Below are 23,041 nucleotides of genomic sequence, written 5' to 3' on the forward strand. Positions count from 1 at the left end.
AAATTATAAGTAGGCCTATATGATAAATTCAGGTATTATACGGTATTAATATTTCCGCCCTTGGCTAAATGGTCAATCAATCAATCAATCGAGCTCGATAGCTGCAGTCGCTTAAGTGCGGCCAGTATCCAGTATTCGGGAGATAGTAGGTTCGAACCCCACTGTCGGCAGCCCTGAAAATGGTTTTCCGTGGTTTCCCATTTTCACACCAGGCAAATGCAGGGGCTGTACCTTAATTAAGGCCACGGCCGCTTCCTTCCCACTCCTAGCCCTTTCCTGTCCCATCGTCGCCGTAAGACCTATCTGTGTCGGTGCGACGTAAAACAACTAGCAAAAAAATCAATCAATCAATCAATCAATCAATCAATCAATCAATCAATCAATCAATCAATCAATCAATCAATCAATCAATCAATCAATCAATCAATCAATCGCTGTCGCCCAGGTGGCGGATTCCGTATCACGTGTTTACCTAGCTTTTCCTTTAACTTTTTCGAAAATTTGGAAATTGATCAAATATTTCCCTTGATTATTTATTCCAATCACTTACGTCCAGTCCTATAAATGAACCGTAGTGGTCCTCCGCTCACAGGTCCCAGGTTCGATTCTCGGCTTGGTTGAAGATTTTATCTTTGTCTGGTCAATTCCTCTAGCTCGGAGACTGGTGGTTTGTGCTCCTCTCAACACACATCTTCAGTTTTATACAAGAAACCACATTACACACCACGTCAATAACACGGAGTAATGAATATATTCATCCACATAGGGTTGGCGTTAGGAAGGGCATCCGTCCGTCAAACTCTGCTAAAACCATACAAATTGCCGTCCCCAATTAATTGGGAGAAGACCAGGTTGAAAAGAAAAGGGGCCATTACACGATGTCAAAACTAATAAATTTATCGGAGTCTGAGCAGTGTGATGTGCATACCCATTTCCTTTGGTGCGGTAATGGTTCTTTAAGAAATTGTGCTTTTCGTGCAAAGCACACGTTCCAGAGCAACTGCTAGGCAAGCTCTGTCTTCTAGGTTCTTGCCCCAGTGGAAATGACCGCTAAAAAAGGTGCCTTCTAAAACCAATTCGCACAGAAGTTAACTAAACTCGTTTCATTACCAAAGACTTACAGCTTTCATGTTGAAGTTGGGTAGAAAAAGAAGTCAGCGAAGGTTACAGGTAATCTCTGCTATAATGTTCGTAATGCTTATAATACTGTAGGGTATTGAAGGTTTTATTGATCGTTAATTCCTTACAGCTCTTTCGTTATTTCAAGGTTTCTAACAGTCTGCAGTGGACAATATTGCCAATACTGCCAATATTGAACGACAATGTTGGTGTCGATGTTTAATAACGATATTATCGAAGTATCGATATTTTCGTGACTTGAGTTCCGACGCCAAAATATCGTGACACCTGTGGTATCAAAACGTCTCTATGTATCGTTGGCTTTATACTCTTTAACCATGGCGTGACGCCTCGCGAATCCTGGCCCTCCGACATTACCAAACTCTCGACGTGATGTTTATCGGTTACCAGAATGTGACGATTACAATTTTATTTCAAGAAGTGAATTATGATTAAAAATTACATGTGATAAAAACCGATTACAAGTTAAAAATTACAGAAAAATATTCATTACAAGTAATTTTCTTACTTTTACTTCATTAACTCATAATATAAGTTAAGCTTGAAACGTGGTCGGCGGGTGCAGAGTAGGCTTCGGCTTACAAGTGGCCATGGTTGATCTGTCATCCGACAGCTCTGCACTCCGTTCGACCAACCGAGCAGCGGAGGGGTGGCCACGGCTTTACCGTGGCTCTACGCCTCTGTATTCTGGAGACGGAAAGGGGCTGGTCCCCCAACATCGGCTGTTCTGAGAATTGTTTTTCGTGGTTTTTTCCATGCTCCTGCACTAAGGCGAATGCCGGCACAGTTCCTAGTATAGCCCACGACCACCAACTCCTTCACCTTCCCCGAGCATTTTCTTCACCGTAACAAATATCGTGATGTGAGAGACGGCGTCATTACCTAAGGGGCCCGCCTCCCCCTTCAGGGATGGAATGGAGGCATTTTAGTAATAACTAGCAAATGTACCCGTGCTTCGCTACGGTATTCTACATTGTATACGGATATCGACGTAAATACTGTGCGTTCATCAAATGAGATTGTTTTAAAATTGCATGTCTCTTAGCCTTATCCGAGAAATAGCATGGGGAGGTCCACATACGTTGTTTCCAATGTAAAGTGAGGGTTGCGGAGTTGTGATGATAGCGGCAGGCTCACTTGCCTACTGCCATTCACAATCGAGTTGGCAAGTTTACATTATAATTGCAGGCCCCAATGCCTACTGCGCGGTCACAATCGTTTTGGGGAGTTTTAGTTACAATGGCAGACCCATTTCCTACTTTCAGACAGGTTACAGTTGAGGAGTTTTTATTATAATACCAGGCAACTTCCCTACCACCAGTCAAAATTGAGTTGTGCAGTTATCATTATAATGACAGTCCCTTTTTACTGCTGCTAGCCAGCTTACTGCCAGTCACACAGAATTAGTGAGTTTCCATGAAAATAGCAGGCCACTATGCCTAATGCTAGTCAAATTTTAGATTGGAACATTTGTTTATAATGGCGGGCACCCTGGCCTAGAGCCAAACACAATAGAGTAGGGGACTTTCGAACAAAACTGCATGGTCCCTTGCCTTCTGCAAGACAAATCGAAAAGTGAATTATTCATTAAAATGGTAGGCCCTCCTTACTAATGCCAGTTACACAGGAGTTGGAGAAGGACCCCATTCCTACTGCCAGCAGTCAAAGTCGTTGTAGGGAGTACTGATTACAATAGCAGACACATCCTTTCTCGATCGCTACAAATCGACATCAATGAATATATACAGATGGACATCCGAAAGTATATGAATGTTTACAATATTGCGGACCTTCATTTACAGATTAACTGCTGCTAAACGGTACGTCATATCGACAAAGGACCGTACCGTAAGGACCAGTATTTAGTGATCTAAATGGCTGGTCCTATGATATTTTCTCGCATCTAATCTATTCATGGGTCAGATTGAATCAGAAACGTTGAATAGGTTGAAATTTGTGTAAGAATATCTTACATTGCATTACTTTTCGGATAATTATGTGACATAGCATTTGGCTCACATATGGGTACTGGGCGGGCCAATGTTCGTGTAGAGTTTGATCATACTATCTTTCCTGTAAGTGATTGAAATGATGCACAAGAGAAGAAAAGGTTTGGAAATTAATTTCCATTAAGGCAGGTAGATTTCCATTAAGTTTTGTTGTGTGTATTTTGAGGGAGTGCAAAATCACGGTTTCGGTTTCGTATAAACCCCCAATTAGTTCAGGGATTTAGAAACAATATTTGCCCTAAAAGCTCCCCAAAGGCCAGGTGGATTCTAAATATGAAGTTTGGTGGAAATATATCCAGTAGTTTTCAAGTTAGAGAAAGACAAACAGACCAACAAACAAACAAACTAACTAACTAACTAACAGACACCAAGGAAACCTACCCTCGGACAGATGGATGCTATATATAAAGTTTGGTTCAAATATCTTGTTAGTTTTCAAGTTGTAAGAAGTACGCTTTACACGCACCCGCTCTTGCGTAAAGTCCGCTGGGATTTGTACCGAAAAACGGTCCGTTAATGATATCTCCCTTACTAAATCCTGTAATCGAAATGATGCACATGAGAAAAAAAGGTTTAGAAATTAATTTTCATTAAGGCAGGTTGATTTCCATTAAGTTCGGTTGTGCATACTTTGAGGGAGTGCAAAATCACGGTTTCGGTATCGTAAAAATCCCCACTCAGTTCAGGGATTTAGAAACGATATTTGCGCTAAAACCTACCCAAGGACAGGTGGATACTAAATATGAAGTTTGGTGGAAATATATATTTAGTAGTTTTCAAATTATAGAAGGACAGACAAACAGACAAACAGACAAAGAGACAAAAAGACAAACAAACAGACAGACACCAAAGCCAAAAATGATGCAGATGGTCATTATTACACCTGAAACGGATAACTGTACGGAAATATCGCCAAAATAATCAATGTACAGACACACGGTCGTTACGATTTTATTTTTTGCGCTAAAACCTACCCAAGGACAGGTGGATTCTAAATATGAAGTTTGGTGGAAATATATCCAGTAGTTTTCAAGTTATAGAAGGACAGACAAACAGACAAACAGACAAACAAACAGACAAACAGACACCAAAGCTAAAAATGATGCAGATGGTCATTATTACACCTGAAGCGGATAACTGTACGGATATTTCGCCAAAATAATCAATGTACAGACACACGGTCGTTACGATTTTATTTATATATATGACGGATAAGCATGGGCACGTTGAAAAGTGCAGACTTCCACTTCGAGATTCATATCCCCTAAACGGTTTATGATATTAAGAAACGGTTTGCGCCATCGGACGCCTCATTTATCGCTCTAAATGTTTGTTTCTAAACCATATCCTCGTATCTCCCATATTAAGGGGGTAAATTGAGTTCAAATGTTGAATAGGGTGAAATTTGGGTGCATTTTTAACATTTTACATTACATTTTGCCTACTTATGTATAAGCTAGAATCATGAAATTTGGTACACATATGTCCCTTAATCGTGCCAATGTGCACACCTAACGCGATCATCCTATCATTCTTATAAGTATGTCAAACATTGAAATTTACTTGTAAAAATCACCAAATTTACGAACAATCCAGAAATACGGCCAAATTTAACGTATAAGGGAGAGAGATACGACAAAATGTCACAGGACCAAAGTTGTAGATCACTCCGAATTGAAGCGACATTGTGCCATCCGTTTTGTGATACGACTTACCGTTTAGCCAAAAAATAGCTCAAAAGGAATGTCTGCACAGTCATTAAAATTGCCTCCATATTTCGATATCTTTGGGGGTAAAAAGTGAAAAATTTGAACATCTTGGAATTTTCCCGTCCGTTAGGGACCAAAAGCTATATATTCACCAAATTTCAATTGTCTACCTCGTCTGGCAGGTTGTGCCGCCATCTTGATTTGGGGGGATAGGGGATAAAAATGAGGAAATTCCCGAAAATTGTTAAGCCCACGAAACCTATAGGTTATCGTTTTGGATATACTATACGACTGTGTTCTTATGCTGAGCCCAAAATTTGAGCCCCCCCCAGCGTGCCCCCTTCAGGGAATTTTGAGAATTTCCGATTTTTCTAGGGATCCTGGGGTCATCAGTTTCCCTCGTACCAAGTTTCAAATTTATGAGATTTCTGGAAGTGCCTCATTAATTCACGTCTTTTTTCATTTTTAAATATTTATATATCCATCGCTCCAGCCCGACTTGCTTTTATATATATAGATGGTGCTTCACATATTCAAAGGAATTAAGAAAGAAAAAGTAACTGTTTGTTACAGAAAAATGCCTCTACCTCTATAAGAAATGTTTCATTTTCCTTCTACAACTTCATTTCCTAATCGGGCCACACTTCGCGCGCGGGATATGCTGGTTCAAGAAATTGTATATTTTAGCAATAATTTACAGTTATTTGGCTCAGAATGAGGTATCAGAAGAGAGGATGACGAGTAATGACTGGTTTTGGAAACCGAAAACATACTTTCTCCCAGCAAAGTATTTCTTATCATTCTTACACCAACTAGGATGCTTTCACACACACTGCGAATGAAGAAAATGGCTACGGTATATATAACGAATTAACTACCCTCAAGGACATAATCAGGAAGTGAGAGCGTAAAATATTAGAGGCTACTGTTACTTATATTTATTTTATTGCATCCTTCACTTACAAGGCTGATACAAGCAATTCTCGCCAAAAGCAGAGAACATTATATTCCGAAATACTTGATAGCTTATTAGAGCTTGGTTGGATTTCTGTTACAACTCCTCATAATACGCTTAGTCCTGCTGATATATGCATGCCTTTTAAATTTAAATTTAATTTCCTCTCACGTCTTCATTTCCTAATCGTACACCGATTGATTCCCGGGATAAGCTACTTCCAGAAATTTTATATCTAAGCTATCAATAATTTGGAGTATTTGGTTAGGAGTATGAAATGGCGTATGGAATTTAATGCTGGGAGTGTCCAAGGACATGTTCGGCTCGCCCGGTTGCAGGTCTTTCGATTTGACTCCCATAGGCGACCTGCGCGTTGTGATGAGGATGAAATGGTGATGAAGACAACACATACACCCAGCCCCGTGCCAGCGAAATTAACCAATGATGGTTAAAATTTCCGACCTTGCCGGGAATCGAACCCGGGACCCCTGTGACCAAAGGGAAGCACGCTAACCACTTAGCCATGGAGCCGGACTGGTTAGGAGTGAAATATCATAAGAAAAACTCAGGAACGATTTTGCTAATTTGGACTGATGATTGATGGCATAGGCTTCATGGACGACGGAATACCACGTTTTCCACTTCACTTAGCAACTGCACTGAACTTCAAAATGATATATTTAATTAAAACAATGGTAGTGATCGTAACAAAACAGCCCAATTCTCATTGAACTTGATACTAAGCTACAGACCAGTCCAGAAACAGAACCTGAAAACTGATCTTCAATCTGCTTAGCCTAGCACTACGCACCTCATTCGGTTAGGAACTTGGCGACAGTCATAGTCAAGTATTCAACGACGATGAATACACGTTACACTAACTAATTCTATCTAGAGTGTGATCGAACGAACTGTCATTTTCAGGTAACGAATAATGTCTGCCTGAATGCTGTTTTAAATTATTGTTCATAATTTTTTTCGTATTTCAGCCGCTCTTGGTTCAGTGCGAGAAAACGAACTCTTTTCCTTTTATGACCAAAATAGTATTCATTTTGAAAATCCATGGTGGTATAACCCTTATGGGCCTTGGAATATCAATTGATCGCTTTTCAGCCCGGTGCCGTGCAGATTACGAGGTGATGTGTGGTCAGTGCGAAGAATCCTCTCCGCTGTTATTCACCACTATAAAAATAATTATTGTAAGTTTTAGATGTCATAACAACATGACAATCTTTCCCTCACAACATTAAATCCAGGATGACATGTTTCGGTCACTCGGAGATGGATACCAATAAGAAGTGAATTAAATGATATCAAATCTTCTTCAGACGATGATGTAATGCATACGTCGATCACTAAAACTCAACTGGAACAATGCATGTGGCTCACGTTAATGCTTGATCGTGGCTACATTGTATTGGTGCGAAGGACCAGCGTAGTTGAGTCGGTTGGTTTAAAGAGGTGCAACGTACGATATTTCATTGTGGATGAGGTCCTTGCAGTTGCAATACATTTCATGTTCATAAACACATATCTCAATTTTTAAAGCTCTCCCGTTATTTTTTCTAGCATTTATATCTCTGAGTACTTAAAATTTTTGAGCTTCCACGGTCCTGAGGATCCAACTGGTATCGCACTGACGTAAGAAGTGCAGTACAGTAACCTAAGTGGCGCCGAAGTGACGGAGACTTCAACGCTACAGTAAAATACGAACTTATTTATTTTTTCACTTCATAAACCTTGAGGAAATTGTTTCTCTAACTAGCAGGTAGAGAGGACTAATACATGAGACAACGGCTGTGTAAAGTGACCAATTATCACACTTAACTGTAAAACACATACATTATTGTTCATCTTAAAATTAAAAGTACGTCTCCAATTATGATAAGTATTACCCTTCACTTAGATACTGTCTAGCCGAAATGTTGTGAATAAAGACTTCCTCTGTTTTCCACTCAGAGAACTCACGGCGAGCACAAACAAAGCGGTTGCAGCAAGTTTGTTTAAGCGTTAAATAAGAGTTAACACAACTAAGCACTTGTTATGAAATGCAAATAAATCTGGTTGGTAAACCGAGGTAAAACTGTGTATCTGAACTTCATTTTTCTGAAGGAATCCCTTTATTTCATGTATATGTATGGTAAATAAAATTGCACCAACATGATGAATGCGTTTCTGTGTACAAAATAAATCGTGCTAAGGCATTTCTCTCCAACTCTCGAGGACATATCTGACGTGCACAACCATTAACGAAGAACGCGAATTAGAAACAAAAAAATGTGCAGTGCTTTCCAGACGAAGTAGAATAAATCAAAGCTCTATTAAATTGAGGGTCACGTGAATCATGACGCTGACTTAACACAATTTCAAGTGCACTCTGGTGGGTTTCCTGAACGTTCCAAGCAAGGAGCGCTTCTTCAGCAACTGAGATGCCACTGCTGAAACCGGTATATTTCGGATCCCTTCCATTTTTCTCTGAAAAGTGTTATAATGACGATGGTTGCCTTGTTGTATGTACTTCCTTTTAAAGCAATATTCACCATCACCACCACTTCACGAAGGGCGCGAAAATGAAAGACTCCCTAGGCCTAGACCTCGAATGCTCTAATGCCACGTCGGAGTCAGAAAAGAACACGAATTGACCAATGGTGATCAGATAGGATAGATTAAAGTTAGGAGTATGGCAAAAGTAAGTGGAAGCAATGCCAGGGCTCAGTTAACGCCCCCGTTGTCGCCAACCCACGTTCCCTACTTAAGAGTCCCTGGGGTTCCTTTAAGTCTCATTTTACGATAGGCAGAGGTTACCTTGGGTGTTATTAAACCCCCACCAACCTACAGAAGTTACATTTTCAACAGTATACCTACCACGAAACAAACTCACCCTACCCCGCCCCCTGAGGATGGCAGCACATAACGCTAGTCACTAAGCTACGGAGATGGACGCAAGATTGATTGAATGGAGTGAAATGATGTGGGAAGAAATGTATTCATATTATTTTTAATAATAATAATAATAATAATAATAATAATAATAATAATAATAATAATAATAATAATAATAATAATAATAATAATAATAATATCTAATAATAATAATAATAAAGTCCACCTCTTTGATGTAGTGGTTAGTGTGATTAGCTGCCACACCCGGAGGCCCGGGTTCGATTCCCAGCTCTGCCACGAAATTTGAAAAGTGGTACGAGGGCTGGAACGGGGTCCACTCAGCCTCGGGAGGTCAACTGAGTAGAGGTGGGTTCTATTCCTACCTCAGCCATCCTGGAAGTGTTTTTCCGTGGTTCCCACTTCTCCTCCGGGCAAATGCCGGGATGCTACCTGACTTAAGGCCACGGTCACTTCCTTCCCCCTTCTCTGCCCATCAATTCCAATATTTCCATCCCCCACCAAGGCCGCTGTTCAGCATAGCAGGTGAGACCGCCTGGGCAAGGTACTGGTCATTCTCCCCAGTTGTATCCCCGACCCAATGTTTCAGGCTCCAGGACACTGCACTTGAGGCGGTAGAGGTGGGATCCCGCGCTGATTCAGAGGGAAAAACCAACCCTGGAGGGAAAGGTGATTAATAATAATAATAATAATAATAATAATAATAATAATAATAATAATAATAATAATAATAATAATAATAATAATAATAATCTGGAACACAAGCGCAACGATCTGAATGTTGATTGACTGGCAGTCGCCCACGACCTGGCACTACTATGTAATTCATTAGAAACTTCAGTGAAACAACTCAGTGTTTTCAAACAACAAGCAGCAAAGGTAGGGCTACACATCTCACTTGTTGATACAGAATACATCACGAACATCAGTGAATCTCCTTGTACACTGTATCTGAAGCAAGGAACGATCAAGAAAACCAAGTTTTATGTACCTGGGAGAATGGCTGGAACTCAATCTCTCCGAAGGTCTAGCATTATCAGCTAGATAGTTAGGTAGGTTTATTAACCACCAACAGGTTATTCCCAATTACAGATGGCGTACTACACCTATAATCTATTTCCGAAAATTAACTTATTATTTACATATAATAATATATTAAATCACAAACTGTAATATTTAAAAAATAACATCTTAAAATAATTTATAGAGATCTATTATTTTGCCATATACAATATTGCCTTTCTAATTGTCTTTATATCAGAAAAGAAACAATCAACAGATTCCCCAACACTGTTCAGTGCCCGCAGTAACTGTGTTAACCATGAATGTTCAGTTCTGCACCTGGTCTCATGAAAGGTGACTCTGTGCCTAGTGCTTCGTGGCGGAACATGAAGTGGTATTAGCTGCAGGAGTTCCAGACAGTCTATTCTATTTCTTATGCATTCTGTCGTGAAGTTTGCATTAGCATATTTGCGATGCATTTGCAGCTCTTGATAGAACACATCATACAATGAAGACGTCATCGTAATTCCGAAGCCCCTGTAACTCACCCACTTCATAAACTTTACCTGCACTCGCTCTAGTGAGTCAATTAAATATTGTTGGGATGGTATCTAGATCTCGGAACCATATTCCAACCCTGACCTAATATAGTAAATATATAGAGTTTTCGGGGTACGAACAGAAAAATAATCCCTACAATTTATCTGAAGAAAACCCAAAAATCTAAGAGTTTTCCTTGTTATAAAAGTATATGGTTCTGGAAGGATAGGCCATTTGCATTGCTTAATATACATAAATCATTGATCATATCTGCACGGTTTAAATAGACACAATTGAAAGCATAATTATACTCGACAGGGGATTTCTTACGAGTGAAGCTGATTACATTGCGCTTTTAAACATTGACCTGCAACATCTAATTTTTACACCACTCACTCATACGAAGGGCATCTGATTCCAAACTTTTGCAGTCGTTTTCAGACTCTGTTACCTTACAGATATTAAATAATCAGCGTATAAGAGACACTTGCTCGATTGAAAGATAGAAGGCAAATCATTAATCACCAGAATGAATTTAAGAGGGCCTAGAATTGAACCTTGTGGAACACCTCATGTTGTGTGGTACGGAAAAGATAGAAATCCTTCAGATTTTACAAGTCCTACCGGATAGATAAGATTCCAGACATTTTAGGATCCTTCCGTTCACTCCATACGCAGACAATTTAAGAATCGGGGCACTGTGTTGTACTGTGTCGAAAGCTTTCGAGAGATCAGTATATATGGAGTCTATCTGTGAGCCATTTTACAAAGATTGGGAGATGTAATTATTACAATATAAGCCAAGTTTTGGCACTGTAGAACGCCTATGTACAAAATAATGCTGTTCTTTCGAAAAGTATTGCTTCAAACAGGTGTATAGCCTCCTATACACTATTCTCTCAGCCACCGTTGACAACAGTGATTGCAGAACAACTTACCTGTAATTATCAAATTTACGATTATCCTCTTTTTTAAACACCTGAACAACATAAGCTCTCTTCCTCTCGGTGGAGAAATATCCACCTTAAAAAAACCTGTTCAGTAGGCTGGTTAGTGGGATAGCTAACTGCGGAGCAAACGCTTTCAACACAACACTAAGTATATTATCCGGTCCATTTGACTTGTTGATATCAATTGCCGAAATAATTTCCATAACCTCACTGGCAGACGTAACCACGGTTTCGAGCGTATATTCGCAAAGAAATTCGAACGGTGAATTGCAGGTCATAGAGAGAGCGTGGTATTTAATGAAAGGGTCTGAAAAAATGTTCTTGATGTCTTAATTATTACTCACTTCTTGATTGCCATTAAACACTCTAAATGGTAGACGTGTTGACTTCCTTTTATTGTTTATATAGTTCCAGAAATGCTTGTGATCGGTATGTACCGTAGGTCCTCCTTGACTGATTTAACGTATCCTCTATATTTAAATGCCTGCAGAGCTTTGTATTCCTTACGCAAAGTGGAGAAACGTATGTAATCGCTTGACTGGGCCGATGCGCAAATTTTTTTTTCCTTTTCCTTTTCCTTCAGTTTTTCATTTAACTCATTTTCGTACCAGACTGGAAATTTACGAGCATTGAATGTATGAACAAGCACGCTGTCTTTGATGGTAGCATAAAATAAATCAATGAACAGCCTTGCAGCTTCTTCTACGGAAGTACACTCATTTATCAGTTTCCACAGAAGTAAAGAAAACAACTTTCGCATGGGAATAAAGTCAGCCTTATTCCATAAAAGTATAGTCCTTCTGGACGGTTTCGATACTATTCTGTTAGGCAGAGAGATGTTAAACTCCACTATCCGGTGATCAGATTTCACAACCTTTTCTGTTTTTTGCAACTGCCCTGCAGTTCAGAAATAAAAACTAAGTCCAGAAAATTATTTAACCTAGTCGGGAAGCAACTTATCTGACGCAGATTATTTTCTTTGATAGCATCCAAGAAATACGAAACAATGTGACTGTGTTTCCTAATAACTGCTTGTGCGGTGTCGTTTTCGTCTGGAGACCACGCCAATTCACTAATATTGAAGCCCCTCCACAACACAATACTGTGTTGGGTATTAGCGGCAGTTGTAACTCTACTTATTGTCTTGCGAAGATCACTAACTCTCGAGTTAACAAGCTAGAACGGGCATACCAACTGTCCAAGAACACCTGCCATAAAAAGTGTCTCTCCCGTAACACTAAAATGAGTCCGGCCCCACGGTGTAGGGGGCAACGCGTCCACCTGTTATTCGGCGGCCCCGGGTTCGATTCCCAGCTGGGTCAGGGGTTTTCAATTGTAAATGATTAACATCCCTGGCCTGGAGACTCGGTGTTTGTGTCGTCCTTAACGTTCCTGTCCTCACATTCAACACTCTACACTTCCTCCATTCCAATTATACGCAGGTTCATATCACATGGTGCAAGTAGGGGATAAAGATCTCTATAGGTCGACGGCCCGGACAAATAGCATTAAGAAAACACTAAAATGAAGCACTACCAGACAGTCATTCGCCCTGAAGCATATCTAATATTGGAAAGGAAGCGACTCATGGACAAGCTCAAAATCGAGGAAAAAGATACTGAGGAAGGTTTTCGGACCAGGCAAGGAAGGAAACGTATACAAAACGCGCCCCCCCTCCCCCGCCAAATGAGCTCTACAAATACTGTGAAAAATCACGGACGTGGACAGGAAGAGACGCCTAGCATTTTAAGGACACATCTACAGGATGCAACATGCCAGGCTGACCAGCCAGCTTCTCGTATACTTGCAAAAGAAGAAGACCAAGTCACTATAGTTCATGAAAGTAAACCAGGATCTACAGGAACTGGGAGGAACAGAAAGAGACATAAATGACCGGCCATCTCCAGGATAAACCACCAAGAAGTAAGACAGGTACCATCTGGATAAAGGATAGGAGGGAACAACACAGCCAGAAGATTGAATATTTGAATATCGTGGTCTTTAGTCAGCTTATACGTAATAATAATAATAATAATAATAATAATAATAATAATAATAATAATAATAATAATAATAATAATAATAATAATAATAATAATAAATTTACGTCCCAGTAACTATATTTTACGGATTTTGGAGATGCCAAGGTGTTTGAAATTTGTTTCGCTTGAATTTTTATGCGACTTTAAAACTACCGGTACAAGGCGAACCAGGATTGACGCTGCCAAATTGGTCCCAGTGGTCTACCGCCTGGGCTACGCACACCGCCGGTGATAGGAACACACTGAATTAAGCTGTGTCTTTGGCTCAGCTCCTGTATCAAACACGGTTGAGGCGAATACAAGAGATGGGTTACCTATGAAATTTATATGTAGTCACGGTTCGAGCAAAACCTCATATCTCACAATGCTCTTCCTATCCATTATGAACCTTAAGTGCATTATACTCTAGGAGTGCGTAAGTAAGTCATGCAAACATACATTCCTAGAGTGCTGTACGATATGGTTCATTTTCTTTTACACGAAAGCATAGGAAAATGAACACAACGAAAATTGTTCTGATGGACGAAATATCCATATGTGACTGGGAGGCGTGACCAGTCTTAAGGAAAATAATGGATATGAAGAGCATTTGGAGGTATGTTCTTTTGCTCGAACAGCGATGATATACACCAATCATTCATTCGCATTTTCAACTTAATGTTTTCAGTTTATGATGTGACTAGTTTGAGATATATCATTATATTATTATCTTCATCTATAGATAAAAATAAACGCGTATTGCAGTAACTAATATAGTCCTTTCTAGAATAGAAGTGTTTATTACGTCTGTGTAAAAGTTACAGCCGTATTTCTTGCAACGAGTTCAACTCTGAAGGAAATCAGCTGCTGTTACGTGCTCGTTTGCCGGTAAGTGAAGTTACTCGTAGCCTTATTATCGTGTCACAAGAAGTGTTTCGCTTTTGTTCAGTGAAATAAAGCCGGTACTTGTAGTTCGCGTGTTAGGTGTTAAATTTACGTTCTAACACCAGCTTTCTTGCAGTTCACAGTTACTAGGAAGTGGTGTGCAAGAACTAAACAATACAACCTTTATAAGCGTTAGTATCCACCGCTCAATTGGTTCCCACACTACAGAGCTTCGTATTGTCTCACTCATTTCCCAGTGTTATTACTCACAAAGTACTAACAAATAGGGTTAAAATAATTAACTCCTAACGTACTCTTGGGAAATAATTTAGCTTTGTGAATACCCTGCTAGGATCACAACATGTCCTTTGTCTTCTTCTTCTTCTTCTTCTTCTTGTAGCTTGTCTTGTTTCATACAGAATCACTGCAATACCGGACCCGTTATTGCTCAGTGCATACACTTGTGCACATATTTAATGCTTAAACATCACGCACTTACTATTTTATTATAGGAATCTTAAAACTCTTGAAGGAAACATATATATTAAGAGAAGTTCTTTGAATGTGATCAAATTCAATACATTTTGTATGTTATAGTGGTGATTTTTATTTTAAGAGGTTGGTCTCAATGGCAGATTGTGCCGAAAACCTGCAGTCTAATATCTTGGAACTTGAAAATAGGTGCAAGGAGTATGGTATGAAAATTAGCCTCTCGAAGACTAAATTGATGTCAGTAGGTAAGAAATTCAACAGAATTGAATGTTAGATTGGAGATACAAAGCTAGAATAAGTCGATAATTTCAAGTATTTAGGTTGTGTGTTCTCCCAGGACGGTAATATAGTAAGTGAGATTGAATCAAGGTGTCGTAAAGCTAATGCAGTAAGCTCGCAGTTGCGATCAGCAGTATTCTGTAAGAAGGAAGTCAGCTCCTGGACGAAACTATCTTTACATCGGTCTGTTTTCAGACCAACTTTGCTTTACGGGAGCGAAAGCTGGGTGGACTCAGGATATCTTATTCATAAGTTAGAAGTAATAGACATGAAAGTAGCGAGAATGATTCCTGGTACAAACAGGTGGGAACAATGGCAGGAGGGTACTCGGAATGAGGAGATAAAGGCTAATTTAGGAACGAACTCGACGGATGAAGCAGTACGCATAAACCGGCTTCGGTGGTGGGGTCATGTGAGGCGAATGGAGGAGGATAGGTTACCTAGGAGAATAATGGACTCTGTTATGAAGGGTAAGAGAAGTAGAGGTAGACCAAGACGACGATGGTTAGACTCGGTTTCTAACGATTTAAATATAAGAGGTATAATACTAAATGAGGCCACAACACTAGATGCAAATCGAGAATTGTGGCGACGTTTAGTAAATTCACAGAGGCTTGCAGACTGAACGCTGAAAGGCATAACAGTCTACAATGATAATTTATGTATGTATGTATGTACAACCAGGTGAATGCTAAACTGTGTGTGCTATGTATATCCATGAATGTGTCACGTCATTACACGTCACGCAAATTTTCGGATGACCGCCAGCCCTAAGACATTGGGCCTATTCATATTCATATTCATATTCATCTCAATACATATCGTCACTGTTCAAATAAAACCTCGTATGTCACAATGCTCTTCAGATCCATTATTTTCCTTAAGAGTGGTCACGCCCCCCCCCCCAGCCAAATTTGGAATGCAGTCCATCAGAAAAAATACCTTACGTTCGTTTTCCTATGCCAACGTGTAAATTAAAACGAGACCATACCAATAGCTGAAACTGGCACCAGTTGTTATCTCTCATTTACAAGAAAATTACAATGAAACTCTCACAACCACGAATTATATATTTTGAAGGAATTTCTTTTTTTTTTTTTTTTTTTTGAGTGTAGTAATTGTGTCACATTCGCCATGTTGACATGCATATAAAAACTCCTCTTCCAAAACTGCCTGCATCCCTAATAAACGATTTTGTAAAAATCCTTTTGTTGACAGTGGCCAACTTTCTTCAGTTTTATAGCTGGATGAACACACATTTATTATAGTCATAATTATGAAAATCAATGCTCGATATTTACGAAGTTATTAAAAATCTTTTGTTGGATGTAGAAAGTTTTGGAAATGTACACTGGAATGAGAAAGTTTTGAAAATGACTTTCTCATTTAGATTAAAGTAATATGATAATTACTCACATCCCTGTAAGCAGAAATCATAAACTTGAAATATTATTATCATTACCATAAAACTGCAGAATATTACAACAGCTTTATGAAACTCAAACTGTGTTTATAATAATGTTTAAAAACGCGTTTCTTTGTGACATCATACTGACTTTTTTTCTTTGCTGTGGAAAATGTTCGGGCATTAAATAACACAGTTTCAATCCTCAGGTGATTGTCCTCTTCAGTGGGATGATGTAATTCCTCGTGGTCTTCATTTGAGTCTGAATTACCCTACATACCATCTATAAAGAATGACAAATCGTTCATATTTCTCCGCTCGGACCGAATTTATCTTGATCTATTTTTTAATAGTCGGCACAAAAGGCTGCATGAAATGTTCGTATATCCCGCATGGTAAATTTACCACAACCATAAACACACTGTTTTTATTACATCCTGGAAGATTAGGGAGTGAAGTAGAACTATATCTGAAAAGAAATAAATTAAAAATAATCAATACTGTTATTATTTATGCCAACTATTCAATTTACACGAAATTGTTTAAATCTTTAGAACTCGCACCCCTACCTCTAATATTTCTCTCGGTTTTCCCTCCATTTTAACGGTATTCAGGAGGTGATAGCAATCTAGCTTACACAGTGTTAGTAAATGTTGAAAACATGAAGTTAAATTTCACCTCGGAGGAAAAATTAAAAGAAGGATGGAGAATTTTGGAATCCGAAAACCAAAAAAGCAGTAATCTTGTTTATAGATTTAAGAAGTTCTGAAAATAATTCATGGAGGGAAAGATAGAGTTTTGGAGCAGTAGACATGGCGGAAAGAGAGACTTTTGAAAATTACATCATCTTAGTAACTGAGTTAGGCAGAGAAAAAGCAAGTTTAGCCATGGAATGGGTAACAGATTTGTTAGAAGAGTTTGTTGATAGATTGAAGCCGCCATTATTTCATTTTTTTTTTTAAATGGAATGGAGCGGTTTTGGAGGTGGAAACTTCACATCATCACCTATCAACATGAGGTTAAACTATGCTCATCCTTTAGTTCTGTCGTCCTCCGCAGCGATTCTGAGGAAACAAGAATGTTTGGAAGGGTAAAACTGGCATAAGATAGAGGTTACAGAAACCATACACTGAAGACCATCATATTTTAACTTTTTAGTGAAAAATGCCTTCCTTCAGTGCGCAAATAAATCATCTCCATCATTCTGCTATATGCAACAATACTAACAACCATCTTCAAGATCGAAATAGAACCCCTACCGCTGAGTGTGGGGAGTGACAACTAAGGAATATTACATCGCGGATACTCCATTATAGGTATTTCTATGTCAGAGATATTATGATTCGCTCACTCTTCGCATGCCTTGATCTTTCTGGATAGAACGGCTTTCATTCAGTGAGGTGAAGTTTTCATTTTGTTACAAAAACAAGTGTCAACGGTATCTACCGGCATAAAACAAAACCCCCTGTGGATAGGGGCGGTAGAATAACACCTACGGTAACCCCTTGACTGTTGCCCAACTGAATTTTCTCTCTCTGACAATTTTGGCCCGGTTTATGGCAAATGTTGTGAGACAGTGAATATTGTAAATAGCCTATAGTTTTTATTAATAATGAAAAATTTGTTTTATAATGAGCAATCATTTTCAAAATGTATCTATTTAGTTTATTTCACCACTTATATAGAGAAAAACATTTACAAATATCTATGTTTGCAGGTAAGTCATAAAATGGCAGTTAACAAAGCACTGATGAGTTGTAAAATATTTTTTCACAATGTGTTTTACGTCGCACCGACACAGATAGGTCTTGTGGCGACGATGGGATATGAAAGAGCTAGGAGTGGGAAGGAAGCGGTCGTGGCTTTAATTAAGATACAGCCCCAGCATTTGCCTGGTAAACCACAGAAAACCATCTTCAGGGCTACTAACAGTGGGGCTCGAGCCCACTATCTCCCGGATGCAAGCTCACAGCTGCGCGCCCCTTACCGCACGGCTGTATAAGTTGTCCAGTCAGTGTATAGCAGGTTCAGAAGCTGTCACGAAGTCCTCTTTAGATCCTGAAAATAACCTCTTCGGACAATCCGTCATTCCTGAGAACTCTTACTGCGGCATTCCAAACGCCACTCAGTAGCCGCTCTGAAATTTCTGAAGATCACTTCTTGTGCTGTTCCGACTGCTGGAGATGAAGATTTCAATGGTAAGAGCTTGCATCGGTGATATTTTACCAATCACTAGCACCAGACTGGTTAGTCTTCTCAATCTGGAGTGGGGATAAAATGTGACACGGCACAGGTAGCCGGTGGAGAGGGGTGGATGCAGAACAATCCCATGTGGAATCGACAAGTTGGCAACTAAAAGGTACCCCAGGGGCTCCTAACTTGGCAGCGTGGTTTGGTGACCATGGGCCCATTAGGTGAGTCTAGCTTTGTTTCCACGCATTTATGCTAGCCTCGTCACTTTCACCTATCCCGTCCGACCTCCCTTGGTTAACTCTTGTTCTTTTCCAGCCCCGACGGAATTAGAGCATTCGAGACCTAGGGAGCCTTCCATTTTCACGTCCCAGGTGGCCTTTGTGTTTCGATGGTCGTTTGTGTATGTTTAGTCCGTCAGCGATGCCGCTGGTGGGATCCTCAACAGCTCTGCCATCAGCTGTCATAGATGGCCTAGCCACCACTGAAGAGGCGTACTAGGGAAATGAGGAGTGAGGTAGTTTCCCGTTGCTTTCCTCGCCGAGTCAGAGTTGCTATTACATATCAGTCTGTCAAGCCCACTGAAATGCATACATCAACCGACCCTATGAGCAACATTTTCACACCATTCATAGCAGGGACTGGTTGCATAAGGATTGGCATTACTAGCATCGCTCATACCTCAGTCACTTTCATATTGTCAAAGCCAAGGATAAGAAAGAGACAGATCAATGAAAGTAACAAAATTGCTCTAGCCTATACCAGAAGACATAGTGCACTGTAAACACTGGGTCCTGCCAGCAAAGGCAATGATAACTTCATTTTTCGAAGAGTCGGAACCCTTCCATTTTTTTCCTCTGATTAATGTTAAGAGGATGGTTGCCCAGTTGTACATCATCTAAAAACAATAATCACTACCATTACCATTTAAGACAGAACTAAGTCTTACTTCCTGCTTTGAAGTTGTCCGCGTGCGAAGTGCGATATCTAAGAAATGAGGTTGAAGCTTCGTTGTAGGTTCGTCCCAACTAGCACCGAACGTGCTAGGCGAGGAATATACAGGACTACGCTCTCCTATATTTGAGGGACTACACATTACAATTGACTCCGTAAAATGTTATGATGTTTATGATTTAGTAAGTTATGCTATCGAATTTCTGAACTTCTTTCATCCTTTAGGCATGCCTCCTCGTAATGCGTCGTAATATTTTCCTGCGAAACAAATCGAAATAATTATGCTGTGTTGTGCAAAGCTATAAAAATACTGTCCATTTTAAAATTCTAGTGGACTCAACTTCAGGAGGAATGTTTTTTTTTTTTTTGCTAGGGGCTTTACGTCGCACCGACACAGATAGGTCTTATGGCGACGATGGGATAGGAAAGGCCTAGGAGTTGGAAGGAAGCGGCCGTGGCCTTAATTAAGGTACAGCCCCAGCATTTGCCTGGTGTGAAAATGGGAAACCACGGAAAACCATTTTCAGGGCTGCCGATAGTGGGATTCGAACCTACTATCTCCCGGATGCAAGCTCACAGCCGCGCGCCTCTACGCGCACGGCCAACTCGCCCGGTGGAATGTGTTTTAGACTACTTCAAGAACAGATTTGGAAATTCTCAATGTTTGTCGTTTTAGGCACTTACATGCAAATATCTTCAAAACATGCATTAAGGCACGAAATAGGAATTTATTGGCACTATGAGACCCGTGCATTTCTTTCACAAATTGACTGAAACAGATTTTAGACTCACGAAGATACAATTTGGGGTTGAGGGTAACAATAGGCATTTATGACGAAATCCTCGTGTTAGTGATGAGACTGATTAACCGTTTGTGAGTTTTTAAAATGATTTTCATAAAATACTTATATATTTGTAAACTGTGGATATAGGCTAACGCACAGGAGAAAAACATGTGTTTTCATTTAAAATAAGTAAACATATTACTAGTTACAAGTTTACAATTTAATATCACTTAACCCAGAGGCAAATCAGTGAAATTCTCACGAAAAGGAATTGTAGTATCGAACTGATTACTTCCAGATAAGAGCCTGAAATATGACAATGTAAAACTCCCGCAACCAGCTACTGGAATCCTGCATAGCTTGCGGGAATGCTGGCCTTAACTCCGGTGCGCCAAAGAAATTTATATCAATCCTTAGGTAAGGAATGTATCCATGCTACTAAAAGATTATTATCTCTACCAGCGTCTTTGAAACAGGAATCTGTGCATTTGTTAAACTAATCTATACTTATATGACATCTCAGAACGTGATCCTTGTGCGGGGAAACACACAAATTCTGTAAAGATAATTATTCACTTAAATTAAGGGCACATGTCTGAGAAGACTACGGTAAAGTAGTGGTAAATCATGATATTTGCTGTCATAACTTGGAGAGAAGTACTTATTCTAGGTGGACTAAACTTATCACGGGCAATGAACGAACATTGCTGATTGTTTATTAGCTTGTTAGTTACTGGTTATACCTCATGGTTAATTGTTATGACATTTTATTCTTCGAAATGGTATTTAAGGCTGCAAATTCACTCCATTCTGTCGGAAGGGAAAACTCGGAAACTACTCATGTGACATGAATTATATTTTTACATCTACCATCCACAGCATGTAGATTTAAAGTAGACTATAATCATAATATTAGGTAGAATAGGTTTTTGAAGCAAAAATTTCAAATATCACTTTTCAAATCTTCTCAAATTTTTTCGAATGTTTTATGGCCTATTTGTCATAAATAAACAGCTATATTCATGACTAGCAAATGTACCCGTGCTTCGCTACGGTATTCTACATTGTATACGGATATCGACGTAAATACTGTGCGTGCAGCAAATGAGATTGTTTTAAAATTGCATGTCTCTTAGCCTTATCCGAGAAATAGCATGGGGAGGTCCACATACGTTGTTTCCAATGTAAAGTGAGGGTTGCGGAGTTGTGATGATAACGCCAGGCTCACTTGCCTACTGCCATTCACAATCGAGTTGGCAAGTTTACATTATAATTGCAGGCCCCAATGCCTACTGCGCGGTCACAATCGATTTGGGGAGTTTTAGTTACAATGGCAGACCCATTTCCTACTTTCAGACAGGTTACAGTTGAGGAGTTTTTATTATAATACCAGGCAACTTCCCTACCACCAGTCAAAATTGAGTTGTGCAGTTATCATTATAATGACAGGCCCTTTTTACTGCTGCTAGCCAGCTTACTGCCAGTCACACGGAATTAGTGAGTTTCCATGAAAATAGCAGGCCACTATGCCTAATGCTAGTCAAATTTTAGATTGGAACATTTGTTTATAATGGCGGGCACCCTGGCCTAGAGCCAAACACAATAGAGTAGGGGACTTTCGAACAAAACTGCATGATCCCTTGCCTTCTGCAAGACAAATCGAAAAGTGAATTATTCATTAAAATGGTAGGCCCTCCTTACTAATGCCAGTTACACAGGAGTTGGAGAAGGACCCCATTCCTACTGCCAGCAGTCAAAGTCGGTGTAGGGAGTACTGATTACAATAGCAGACACATCCTTTCTCGATCGCTACAAATCGACATCAATGAATATATACAGATGGACATACGAAAGTATATGAATGTTTACAATATTGCAGACCTTCATTTACAGATTAACTGCTGCTAAACGGTACGTCATATCGACAAAGGATTGATTCGTAAGGCGCAGTATTTAGCGATCTAAATGGCTGGTCCTATGATATTTTCTCGCATCTAATCTATTCATGGGTCAGATTGAATCAGAAACGTTGAATAGGTTGAAATTTGTGTAAGATTATCTTACATTGCATTACTTTTCGGATAATTATGTGACATAGCATTTGGCTCACATATGGGTACTGGATGGGCCAATGTTCGTGTAGAGTTTGATCATACTATCTTTCCTGTAAGTGATTGAAATGATGCACATGAGAAGAAAAGGTTTAGAAATTAATTTCCATTAAGGCAGGTAGATTTCCATTAAGTTTGGTTGTGTGTATTTTGAGGGAGTGCAAAATAACGGTTTCGGTTTCGTATAAACCCCCAATTAGTTCAGGGATTTAGAAACAATATTTGCCCTAAAACCTCCCCAAAGGATAGGTGGATTCTAAATATGAAGTTTGGTGGAAATATATCCAGTAGTTTTCAAGTTAGAGAAAGACAAACAGACCAAACAAACAAACAAACAAACAAAAAAAAACAAAGAAACAAACAAACAAACTAACTAACTAACAGACACCAAGGAAACCTACCCTTGGACAGATGGATGCTATATATAAAATTTGGTTCAAATATCTTGTTAGTTTTCAAGTTGTAAGAAGTACGCTTTACACGCACCCGCTCTTGCGTTAAGTCCGCTGGGATTTGTACCGAAAAACGGTCCGTTAATGATATCTCCCTTACTAAATCCTGTTATCGAAATGATGCACATGAGAAAAAAAGGTTTAAAAATTAATTTTCATTAAGGCAGGTTGATTTCCATTAAGTTCGGTTGTGTATACTTTGAGGGAGTGCAAAATCACAGTTTCGGTTTCGTAAAAATCCCCACTCAATTCAGGGATTTA

Source organism: Anabrus simplex, chromosome 7 (assembly GCF_040414725.1).
Source record: "Anabrus simplex isolate iqAnaSimp1 chromosome 7, ASM4041472v1, whole genome shotgun sequence".
NCBI lineage: Eukaryota > Metazoa > Arthropoda > Insecta > Orthoptera > Tettigoniidae > Anabrus > Anabrus simplex.